Source organism: Mauremys mutica, chromosome 22, assembly GCF_020497125.1.
Source record: "Mauremys mutica isolate MM-2020 ecotype Southern chromosome 22, ASM2049712v1, whole genome shotgun sequence".
Taxonomy (NCBI): Eukaryota; Metazoa; Chordata; order Testudines; family Geoemydidae; genus Mauremys; species Mauremys mutica.
Window position 1 is genome coordinate 23,166,041 of NC_059093.1, and position 12,742 is coordinate 23,178,782.

General features: G+C 53.0%; 1 pseudogene; it reads right to left on the reverse strand.

The window, feature by feature from the left end:
• Positions 1–11,931: 11,931 nt before the first annotated feature.
• Positions 11,932–12,521, reverse strand: LOC123354633 (annotated as a pseudogene).
• Between the last annotated feature and the right edge of the window lie 221 nt (positions 12,522–12,742).

The following is a 12,742-nucleotide window of genomic DNA, read 5'->3' on the forward strand; positions in this document are numbered from 1 at the left end:
CTTAATTGGTAAAGGCAACAAAGATCCAGATCCAGACTAACACGTCTACCCCTCTGATTCTTAATTGGTGTTATCTTGTGATGTAAACATTCCAATACACCTCTGTCATCCTGTCCTGGTTTCCATTTAATCAATTGTCCTGTCCTTAGGGGTGCTAGAACATAATGTAAGAACGGCCGTACGGTGTCAGACCAAAGGTCCATCTAGCCCAGTATCCTGTCTATGGACAGTGACCAATGCCAGGTTCCCCAGAGGGCGTGAACCTAACAAGTAATGATCAAGTGATCTCTCTCTTGCCATCCATCTCCACCCTCTGACAAACAGAGGCTAGAGACACCATTCCTTACCCATCCTGGCTAATAGCCATTTATGGACTTCATCTCCATGAATTTATCCAGTTCTCTTTTAAACGCTGTTACAGTCCTAGCCTTCACAACCTCAGGTTGACAGTGCGCTGCATGAAGAAGAGCTTCCTTTTATTTGTTTTAAACATGCTGCCTATTAATTTCATTTGGTGACCTCATAGTTCTTCTATTATGGGAATAAGTAAATAACTTTTTCCTTATCTACTTTCTCCACCTCACTCATGATTTTATATACTGCTATCATATCCCCCCTTAGTCTCCTCTTTTCCAAGCTGAAGAGTCCTAGCCTCTTTAATCTCTCCTCATATGGGACCCGTTCCAAACCGCTAATCATTTTAGTTGCCCTTCTCAGAACCTTTTCTAGTGCCAGTATATCTTTTTTGAGATGAGGCGACCGCATCTGAATGCAGATTTATATAAGGGCAATAATATATTCACCTTCTTATTTGCTATCCGATTTTTAATGATTCCTAACATCCTGTTTGCTTTTTTGACCGCCTCTGCCCACTGCGTGGACATCTTCAGAGAACTGATTGAAAAATTTTATTACAGTAAATGTTTGAAATGAAATATACACAGGTTGAGAAGGAAGGTACTGTATATCTGGGGTCAGGCTTGGGTTATGGGGGGTTGCAGATATCGTTTGCAAGGGTGAAAAGATACATACATATCGCATAACCGGCATAGACCCAGATTGGGGTGTGTAGCAGGGTGGACCCCTGCTCCTGGTTTGAAGGGGTTTAAAAGCAGCCTGGCAGGGTTTGAGAGCTGCTGCTCTCAAGCCTGGGCTGATTGGGGAAAGCAGGCTCAGCTGTGGCTATGCTCCAATCAGGCCCAGCTGGCCCCTATAAAAGGCCAGGGAGGCCAGAAGCCCAGACAGTCTCTCTCTTTTGTAGAGGGAGATGGGCCTGGCTGCAGGGAACTGAGACAAGGTACCTAGGGTAAAGCAGGGCTGGGGAAAGGCTGAGGAGCTGGGGAAGCTCCAGCCTAGAAAACCCCAGGCTGCGGCCTAGCACAGGGCAAAAGGTACTGGGGATTGCAAGGGACAGCCCAGGGGTAGGCGAAGGCAGCAGGTCCAAACCCCTTTGCCTATGATGAGTAGGCTGATACTGCAGTCTGCCCCAGAGTGTGGGGCTAGACAATGACTGGCAGTAGCCAATACTGAGGCAAAGTGGGGATAGTAGGGTGGGGGTTCCCCTGGGAAGGGGAAATCCAGTTAAAGGTTAAAGGGGCACTGGGGTCCTGGGAGGGACACGAGGGCCAGTAGTAACAGACAGGTGGATCACCAGCCTGCAGAGGGCACTCCGGAGCTGGGACTGAGCTAATTCCCCAGAGTCACCAGTAGGAGGCACCGCAGGGGTGAGTCAACCCGTCTACAGGGTGCAAGGGTTTTTAAAGTGTCAGTGGATAAATGGGCTCGGGTACGCCACCCATGGAATGAATAAAGAGTCCAAGTCAATATCGGTAAAGCAGATAGGTACATGGGTGGGGTGCGTCCCTTGGTCCGTTAGGGAAGGAAGTGGGTTATTTCCCTGGTCGGCTGTCTCGATTACTCAGTGTGGTATTGGCGGTGTCCGGTGATGTGTTTGTATAAATGTCTCTGGACCACCTGATAGTGTCGGACACCATAAGCTGTCTCATGAGCCGGGCATAGCGTCGACCAACCCCACACACTCTCAGAACTGGCTCATTGTGGGGGTCCCATGAGCCCAAGGCTCCCATGATCAGGGCGTGTACCTGGACTTCATAGCCTGGGCTCTCAGGGTCTCGGCCAGCAGGGCGTACTTCGACTCCTTCCGTGCTCATACCTCGTGGAAGGCCGGTGAATGGTTTTCGAAAGACACCATGACGTCTACCAGGAGGACCTTCTTCTTTTCTGTGTCCATCACAACGATGTCGGGTCACAGTCGGCTGTCTGTCCCGGGGATGGTGGAGTCGACGGTGATCTTTCCCAGGGATGGTGGGATGGATTTCAATAGCCGGTTTTGGATGGTGTTGTGGTGGTGCCGCCAGGCTCCGGAGTGCTGCTTGCATCCACACAGGACGTGCGGCAGGGTCTCATTCACATAGCCGCACTTCCTGCGGCGCTTGTCCTGGTTGCCGTGGCGGATGGCTCCGTTGAGGGGAACGCAGTTGAGTCGGGCCCTTTGGGTGAACCGCCAGTCGGCGAACTTGGTGAAGCTGCCCCTGGGGAGGAAGTAGTTACTGGTGTCCCACTTGCTGGACACCTTGAACACCTTGCCCTGGTCCGGTTTCCGCTTGAGGTTCTCACCATCGTGGCAGCGGATGGCGTCTTTCAGGGACCTTTCTAGCAGGGCTTTGGCGGTTGGGGTGATGATGGTGTGGCCTGGGGTCTTTACGCGTGGCACCAGTATTCCCAGCTCCCGGCGTTCCTTGCACCACTTCCAGCAGCAGCCTATCCTCTTACCCTCTTACCCAGACTTCTCGAGGCGTTGTGGACCAGGGAGAGGACAGGTCTCCCCCCTCTCTCCCGAACTCAGCCTGTAGGGAGCCGCTGAGGTAACTGGCGACGTCCCACTTGGAGGGGGCCCTGGCGATGTGTTTCCTGACTGTGCCCTGTACGGCCTCCAGTGCGATGCTCCTCACTGTTGGGTCCGGGAACGTCAGGAGGTGGAAGGCATGGGTTGTCACCGCCATGTCGCACAGGTCACCCATCCGAGGTATGTTGGCGCCGCCCTGCCTGTGGGAAATGTAGATGATGTCCGTGCACGCTCTGTGGGGAAGGTGGAGCCATTTCTTCACCAGCTGTCTGATGGTGCTGTCGGCCTTGTTCAGGGACACCTTGGCCACGGCCGATCCCCTGAGGACAAAGGAGATGTGGGGGATCAGGAAGGTGTTGAGGGCATTGATCTTTTGCCGGGGGCGAGCAGGGAGGAGTCGATTTGGGCTGCATCTCTCAGGATCTCCGCGATGGTGTCTTCGGGGCTCTGCCGGATGTGGACTCCTGTGAGTGTGCCAAAGTGTTGGTATATCTCTCCCTCTTCGAGGGAGGTCATGGACTCGCCCTGGATAAGGAACCGCGATGGCCGGACCAGCGCCCTGGTGCCACTGTCGATGTGGAGGGAGGTGCACTTTTTGGGGTTGAAACGCAGGCTCATCCATTCGGCGGCTTAGCTGGTGACGTCAAGCATTTGCTGGAGGCTTTCCAAACTGTCGGTGACCAGGGCCAGATCATCCGTGTAGGCCAGAATGCTGATTTTCTTGCCATGCAGGTCAAAGCCGGTCGGGCTGCTGGAGATGGCTCAGATGAGCGGTTCCATGGCCAGGTTGAAAATGATGGGGCTGAGAGGGCATCCTTGTTTCACGCTGCGGCGGATGGGGATGGCATCCATCTCTCTGTCCGTGGCACAGATGGTGGTGTTGCAGTCCTTGTAGAGGTCCCGGAGGATCTGGATGAAGGTAGCTGGCATCCCAAACTCTCCCAGGGTGGTGAAGATGTGGTGGTGGGTATGGACCCAAAGGCGTTGGTCAGGTCGAGCCACGCTACAACGCACTGCCTCTTGGACCTTCTGGCCTCCTGGATGGCCGTCTGAAGGAGGAAGTTATGCTCGTGGCATCCCTGGGAGGACATGAAACCCTTCTGGACTGAGCTGACAACACCCCTGCAAACTGACCACTCCGTGATCCTTGCTGCGAGGTGTACAGCTTGTAGATGGTGGAGCAGAGGGAGATGGGCCTCCAGTTGCTGGAGTTGTCTCGTTCTCCTTTTTTGTGAATGAGGACGGTCATGGACTTTTTCCAGGAGCGAGGAACGCAATGGAACTGCTTGCATTTGGTGAAGATGGCAGCAAGCACCAAGCAGCTGGGGTCTTGCTTCCTCAGTGGGTGGTAGTGGATGCCATCTTTTCCAGAGGCGATGTTTTTGGTCCTTGTCAGCCTCGCCTGTACCTCCTGGGGGGGAAATCTCGCTCCAGATCTTCCATGAGGTCGATCCAGGGTAGCGGGAGAAGGCACTCTGGGCGTCGCAAGTCGATCTGAGCCTCATTATTGAACACGTCCTTGAAGTAGGAGTGGAGTCTCTCAGGCTGGATGGCATAGTATGAGGAGGTCCCGTTGAGGATCTCTCTCATGGTTTTCGGCCGGTTCATCGTGTATAGTGTTTGTATAGGGGATGCACCCGCTGGATCATAGCGGCGGCCGACGTGCCTGCTCCTGCGTTCTCTGGCGGTGTTGTTACGGCTCAGCACGGGGAATCTGTGCGTGGCCTGTGAGTCCTCCTGGGGTTCCTTCCTTATGGCAGTAATTTCCGCAGAGAGTTCTGCAGTCAATCTGTCCATCAGGCTGTTGAAGGTCTCAAAGTCTTCGGCCTTTGCCAATTCTTCCACCCAGGCAGATTGCCATGGTGTGGCGACCCTCGCTCGTGGCCGTTGTTCCTCCTGCTGCAGTGTCTCCATGGGTTCAGGTGCTGCAGAGACAGTTTCTGGCCTCCTTGTTCCTTGACCTGGGGAGCGGTGTTCAGGTGGGCCCTGAAGCGGGGGTCCTGATATGGTGGTGGGGGCCGCTCTCGGTGTCTCCGAGCCAGCGCTGGATCTTCCAGGAGGAAGTGGGGTTCTGGAAGCACTGGTGCTGGGCTTTGTGGGGGGGCGGTTCTGTTTGGAAGCACTGGGGATGGTTCAAGATCTTCTGCCGGTGGTATCCAGCTGTCTGCAGGTGGTATCTGGCTGAGGGGTCCTTGGTGAGGCATGGGGGTTTTGGCGGTCGGAGGCTCGTTGGGTAATCTTGGAGGAGGTGTTGGGTTTCCCAGGGGCGGGGTCCGGCTGTGGGAACTGGGGACTGGAGGAGGCTTTTCCGTCGGCTGGGTCTCGCCGTGTGGCCTGGGGGGCCGTGTTAGTTGCTCGTATGGCAGGGCGACATGAGGCAGGAGCGCTGCACCGTCTCATGGCCGTGTTGCGCTGGATGTTTTTTATGAGCTCGCTGAGGCGTCTGGTGAGGAGGTTGACCTGGGAGGTAGCAGTGATCCCCCTCACAGCAGGGTCCAGCATGGGGATTCTGGAGATGGGGCTGGTCCTTTTGTTGGCATCGTCGGTCCTCGAGGCGGGGGTTGCGCTTTCCTCGATTAGCGGTTGGTCCCCCCTTACCTGCTGTGACAGTGGGGATGCTGGTTGGGGTGCTGAAGCTGGACCATCGGTGGGGGTCAGGGTTGGAGCCCGCAGGACGTCAGCAGGGTTCACCTTCGTGATCGTGAGGGGTCCCGTGCATGTGGCATGATGGGACTTGCATTTCTTTTGGGTCTCGAAGGGGGCATTGCAGCGGCTACACCAGAAAGCAATCCGTTTGTTGTAGGTCCTGCGAACGTGCTTGCTGAGGACCCCGAGGGTCTGGAATCCATGGACAGGGAGGCAGAAGGGGCAGAGGAGGAGACTTGTAGGGAGCGGGTACTGGAGGTAGATGTGGTCGTTGTCCCCTGCCTCATCCTCCATGGGGTGGACCCTTGTTGTGCTTGCAGACTCACCAGGTGATTCCTCTGGTGGAGAATCTTGAGGAAGTGAAGTTGCTCCTGGGGGTGTGCTGGACTCACTGGCTATGATGTCTCTTTGTCCGGAAGGACAGCGTGCGGCATTGAGATCTAGGGCTCTGGAGTCCATTCCCCTTCAAGCAGCCCTCCTCCGGACAGGCGGGTGGTAAGGAGTTTCAGAGTGTGGGGTTGAGGTGATTGTTCCTTCCGGAGCATCCCTCTCTGGAACAGCGGAGCAGTAGTCGGCGTCCTGGTCCCGCCGCTTCACACAGCTTCTCTGAGTAAGGTTAAGATATTGCATTTGTAGTGTTTCCATTGTGCTTTTCCTTCAGCGAACCAGCAGAGCCTGCTTGAGTGAAATAAGGATGGAGCGCATGCGGGACACATCTTTCGCCTGCTTACTAGACTTGGGATTAAAGTCACAGAGCCGAGCCACACGTTCCCACTCTGTGCCTGGGGAAGTTTCTTCCACATCATTCACAAAGGCTTCTTCAGCTGCCCGGTTGTTGGCTTTTGTTTTCTGTAGCTGTTCATCTTGCCTTGCATACCATTCTTCCAACTCCTTTATTGCCTTCTCTCCTTTATTGCCATCTGGGGGGCTCCTCTGGTGGCATCCTTCCCGGCAGAGCAGTGCTCAGCATCCTGGTCCTCAGTCCTCTGGGGGGCTCCTCCGGCGGCATCCTTTCCGGCGGGGTGGCACTCAGCGTCCTGGTCCTCAGTCCTCTAGGGGGCTCCTCCAGCAGCGTCCTTCTCGACGGGGCGGCCATCAGCATCCTGGTCCTGGATCCTCGTGGGGGCGTCTCCGGTGGCGTCCTTCTCGGGAGCAGCAGGGTGGTGTTCAGCATCCCGGACGTGGGATGCAGGTGATGACTCCAAGATCTTTTTCCTGATTTGTTGTAGCTAAATTAGCCCCTATCCATATTGTATGGATAGTTGGGGTTATTTTTTCCAATGTGCATTACTTTACATTTATCCATATTAAATTTCATTTTCCATTTTGTTGCCCAATCACTAAGTTTTGTGAGATCTCTTTGAAGTTCTTCACAGTCTGCTTTGGTCTTAACTATCTTGAGCAGTTTAGTATCGTCCACAAACTTTGCCACCTCACTGTTTACCCCTTTCTCCAGATCATTTAGGAATAAGTTGAATAGGATTGGTCCTAGGACTGACCCTTGGGGAACACCACTAGTTACCCCTCTCCCTTCTGAAAATTTACCATTAATTCCTACCCTTTGTTCCCTGTCTTTTAACCAGTTCTCAATCCATGAAAGGACTTTCCCTCTTATCCCATGACAGTTTAATTTACGTAAGAGCCTTTGTTGAGGGACCTTGTCAAAGGCTTTCTGGAAATCTAAGTACACTATGTCCACTGGATCCCCCTTGTCCACATGTTTGTTGACCCCTTCAAAATACAGCATCCTTGCATTTAGAGTACACAAGCCACTGTCTGTTGACAATTTTACCATTAGAAAGTCTTTGTAGTAACTGTTTTCTGTGAATTTCCTACTTCTAATGTCTTTAGGATATTCAAGACCTTTTTTTCCTCACAGGGCCTTTCTCAGGTATAATGGCACGGAATTCGTTGTTTAAAGATTGCGGCCATGTGCCAGTGTCCCATGCTAGTACAGTTTCAACTGTTGTAATTTCTTGTTTTGTGTCTGCATCTGTTTCAAATGATTCTTCTGTGTGGTATTGTGTTTCTTGAGCTTCGTCTGCATAAAAAAATTCCTTGGCAGTTACTTGATGATCTTGATCAACTTTGTTGTTTTCATGATGTACAAACTTAAGCATAGAACCCTTCTGTGCTTGTACAACTAATCCTATTTCATCTTTCTGTTTTCTTTTTTGTGACCCAGAAAGTTGTTTTTGATACGACATAATTTATACGGGTGTTTTTTTAAAGAAATAACTGTTTAAATTTTTGTCAGATTATCAGAAATATTATTTAAAATAACTACTATAGGATAGCCGTGCACCTGTGAACTTGAGCTAGTGTGAAGACACCTCAAAGTGCTCTGCCCTGACTGAGACACAGTAGAGTTGGAAACCCATGTCATTTTTACAAAGCCACTTTTTAGTTTTAAATGTATAGTGGGCATCAGTCTTAATGTTAGTTACAACTCTGTATCAACCTTATACTGTAAATACTCATAGGGTAAAGCACAAAGTGACCAAAATGAAGTCAGCACAGAATCATCTCATCCAGATTAAGGTAGCACAGAAATGTTACAGAAATCCTATTGTGCCTTATTTTTGTTTGGAAAGACATTAGCAATAGCAGCACATTTTGGGCACTGCCAGAAATACATGATAAATCACTGCTTCTAAAGTTCCATCAAACACTGACATTTTCACAGCTCTAGCATGATCTGCTGCACAGATTCTTCACAAGGAAGTGTCCCTGGCCTTTTTAACTCCTATTAACCATGTATTTACTTTATGAAAGTTGGACAAAACATTGTGAAAACGTAAGACATTGGCCGCCCAACCTCTGGGATGGCAATAGCTATACTGACTCACTGGGAAAAAAAGCAAGAGAATCTTAGTACAACATATGGTCACTCTAGACCAGGGGTTGGCAACCTTCCAGAAGTGGTGGGCCAAGTTCACTGTAATTTAAGGTTTCTATTGCCAGTAATACTGTAACAGGTCCTCTGCCTGCCCCTCTTCCTGGGGCACATTGCCTGCCCCAATAAAGCACAGAGAGGCTGCTTCTTCTGCAGCACCCGTGGCTTTATTTACACATGTTCTCCCTCCACCAATGATATGCTGTATACAGAGCAGGCCTTACAGTCTCCTCTTCCACCCAGAGTCTGCTCTCAGCCCAGAGACTGACCTTCTCCTGGCCATCTCCCCCCGTCTTCTGGCTGCCAGCCAGCCTTTATAGCCCTTGAACCCTCAGGCCCGCAGGTGCAGCCAGTTCTAACGGCCAGAAACCAGACTTCTCCCCAGCCCCATCTATTTCCCCTGATTGGGGCTGGCTGAACAGGGGCTAATTAGGTGCCTTTGCACCAGCACCCTGCTACACACCTCCCCCTTAAGCTGGTGCCAGGCCTGGTCTTCCTCGGCCTTGCTTTCCTCGGCCAGGGATTTTACGCTGGGGTTGGGCCCCCTGCCCAGCCGAGGGCTCCCCAGGCACAACCCCATGGGGCTTTGGCATCCGCCACCCACAAAAGGTGCATTGGGTAGGGGGTGGGGCACCTCACAGGTCTACGCTCACCCAGAGGTCCTCACACCAGTCACATGATTGGGCGGGCCACCCTGGAGGCTCCCCTTCCTTCTCTAATGGGGGTGACGGCTCAGAGCCCACTGCCCCGAGTCAGCCCCCATCTCTGGTCCAGGCCCTCTGTCCCTTTGATGTTGGCCTCCCCGTGTTGGGTTTCTCCCACCCTCCCCGGGGTTCCCTCCCACAGCTGGTCCTGCCCAGGAAGCTCCCTTGGCTTCTCAGTTACTCCCTCAAGCTCCCTATTTTGGCTTGGTTGTCTAGGCTGCTCGGCTTTTCCCCCTGGAGGTTGTGGGGCCTTCCCTTGCTCCGGGTCCGCCTCCACCAGGGTCTTGCCCCTTCTTTCCAGGGTTCTCTTTCCCCCTTTCTTCGATGGTCCCTTCTCCGTGGTCTCTCTCCCCTTTTGGGGAGGGTGCTAGTCCAGCCCCAGGACCACGGGGTAAGCCAGCCCTTCGATAACCTCCACCCGCTTCCAGGTAAACTGCCCTGGCACTTCAAGGGGTACCTGGGCCATGGGACAATATTCCCTATCCCCGTGGATGCATTCCACTAACATCCGTTCCCCAGGGATAAGCCAATGTGGCTTCACTAAGCGCCGGTGTATAAGGGAGCGAGCAGAGGCCGTGTCCACTAGACCCCTCTGGGGCCTTTTCCCAACTAGCGCCGGGATAGTGGCCAACCCACGCCTCTTTTTCCGCCCCCCAATCCTAGTCCATCCACAAAATTCAGCTGCCCCATACTCCAACTGGGCAGTCCTGACTTTTATGTCCCAGCTGTGCACACCGTCAGCATACAAGCTGCCCCAGGCGGCTAGGGGTCCCCTTGGGCTCCTCCCGTCGCCTGTCTACCGGCTTCGCCCCGGCATGCTCACGGGGTTTCCTGCCCCCCTCTGTGTCCCACGGGGCTCAATGCTCCCTCGGTGGGAAGTCAGCCTCTGCATATTCCTCCGTTCCCTGCACGGCAGCTTCTAGGGTAGCCGGCTGATGTCGCCTCACCCAAACCCTCATGCTGTCAGGGAGGCACTGTGTAAACTGTTCAAGGATCACTTGATCCATTATCTGTCCCACGGTGTGGGCATCTGGCCTCAACCACCGTGTTGCCCAGTCTGTTAATTTTTCAGCAAAGGCCTGGGGTCGCACGCCCCCTGCCCATCGGGCTGCCCGAAACTTTCGCTGATACTTCTCGGCCAAAAGCCCGAGGCGGTCCAAAATCGCTGCCTTCACTGCATCATAGTTCCTGGCTTGGGTGTCTGTCAGGGCCATATGTACAGCCTGTGCCTCCCCAGCGAGATAGGGGGCCAGCCGTAGGGCCCAGGTTATCCAGTCCCATCCCGCGCCCAGGGCCACCCGCTCGAAGGTACCCAAAAAGGTGTTGGGGTCATCGGCTGGGGCCTGGGGCCCGGATACCTTCTCCCTCAGCAGGACTCACCAGCTTGTGCAGGAGCTGCTGCTGCACGGTCGACTGCTCCTTGATGAAGTCCTGTAGGGCCTTCTGCTGCTCTGCCTGCCAAGCGAGTAGGACCTGCCTCTCCACCTGGTGGGACTGCTGGAAGGACTGAAGTGCTTTCTGCATCTCTGTCTGTTGCTCGGTGAGCTACTGCAGGGTGCTCTCCATTGCCAGGTCGCCAAACTGTGTCTTTGGCACTAGACCCCGGACAAGCCCCCACTTGTAACAGGTCCTCCGCTCACCCCTCTTCCTGGGGCCCACTGGCTGCCCCAATAAAGCACAGAGAGGCTGCTTCTTCTGCAGCACCCATGGCTTTATTTACACATGTTCTCCCACCACCAGTGATATGCTGTATACAGAGCAGGCCTTACAGTCTCCTCTTCCACCCAGAGTCTGCCCCCAGCCTAGAGAATGACCTTCCCCTGGCCATCTCCCCCCATTTTCTGGCTGCCAGCCAGCTTTTATAGCCTTCTGCCTGCAGGTGCAGCCAGTTCTAACGGCCAGGCACCAGGCTTCTCCCCACCCCCATCTATTTCCCCTGATTAGCCCCTGCTCAGCCAGCCCCAATCTCTCTCTGTCGATATTATATAAATAAACTGTTGTTGGGTTTAAAGTAAATAAGGTTTTTAAAATATTTCAGCTTCATTTCAAATAAAATTAAAATGCAGATCTTATCAATTTAGTGTGATCCCTGGCCCGGGAGAGGGTTTTGTGCCCCAAGGAGCTCAGCCCTCTGCAGCATTTCTAGTGACTCTGCAGTCAGGCTGTAGCATTGCGGGGGGGGGGGGGGGTATCAACCCAGAGCTCCATTCTTCTCCAGCCAGCTCCTAGTTCTACAGCCTAGTGCCCAGGTGGGCCGGAGCTGCATCTCGCTAAAGGAGCAAAGGGAAGTGCCTCAAGTGAAATCCATGGAAGAGTTGTGGGGCCTGGGCCTCTCCCTGCGTCCCCATTTCCATTGTCCCTCCCGCTGGCTCCTCAGTGGGTTGCTTCAGTTTTTCCAGACCTCTCTGCTGTTCCTTTAATCACTGGAGCAGGTACATACAAATCTGCCTAAGTACTCAGGGGCTAGTACACTGGAAAATGCCACCATTCAAAGGGGGTTACACTTTTCCAAGGGTTTTTTTACTGCTCCCAAGCTCTCTGCTGCTACTTCCCTTCAGCTGGGGCCTCTCCCCACTATTCTTTTAAACGCCTCTTCCTTAGCTTCCCCTCTTCCCCAAGCCTTGGTCAATTCTCTGAAAATATGCTCTTCCCAATTCGAGCTGTCTACTGTAGCAAGATGCCTGAAGTTACAACAACAAAATCTTAGGAAATAAAAGACTGAATCAAATCTGTTCTAGAAATACCCTCCTCTTTACCAGCCCCCTCCCTCCCCCTACTTCAAAACCAAGAAGCAGCTCTTTCCACCACCGACAAATAATTCAAGAGTTGGACAAAAATCCATTATATGGAGCATGTCGTTTGGTGCCCTGTCTGGCCGTTCTGTCCTGCTCTGCTCTGTTAGTCATATACTGAGTGGCAGTACTTCCAGCCAGGGGATCAGCAGGGTTGCTGTCTGTAAGAAGGGAGCAGATGGACAGGAGAACTTTAGAAATAGTTCGTGCTGGACTCCAGTTGTCTTTTAAAATATCCAGGCAGGTCACTCCTTGGCTGTTAATGTTACAGTGATAGATTCTTGTCCGAACAGTAACCTTTGGAGGCTTGAAGGGATGTTCTGGTGTCAATGTGATATCAAGGAAGAAAACTGGGGCTTGGAGGTCCTAGAATAGTTGATCTCCATTCATAAATGTTATCGCCTTTGGGGCCAGCGCTGCAATTGGGAGATGGATCTAAGGTGATGTCAGCCAATTCCTTCTGAACCTTCTTGGCACTGTTTGGAGGAACTTGGAGTTTTTACTCAGGCTGACTTTGCTTTCCTTCTTCTTAGGGGTGTTTGTCTCTTTCTCGTCTGTTTATTGGAGGATGTAGATGAGGAGGAGCTGGTGCTGGCCCTCAAATCATCATCTGACATAGTGACCCCCCCCACCATCCAACCCAAACCTCTCCCTTTGTGTCTGTTGGCCCCTCCGCGGTGCGGCTGGGCCTGGCCACTCGTGTGTTGCCCCTATACGCTGGTCTGCTCGCGGATAAAATCCTGCAGGCTCTGCTGCTGTTCCTCCTGCCAGGCCAGAAAGGCCTATCTCTCCGCTTGATGGGCCTGCTGGAAGTTCTGCAGGGCCTGCTGTGTCTGCT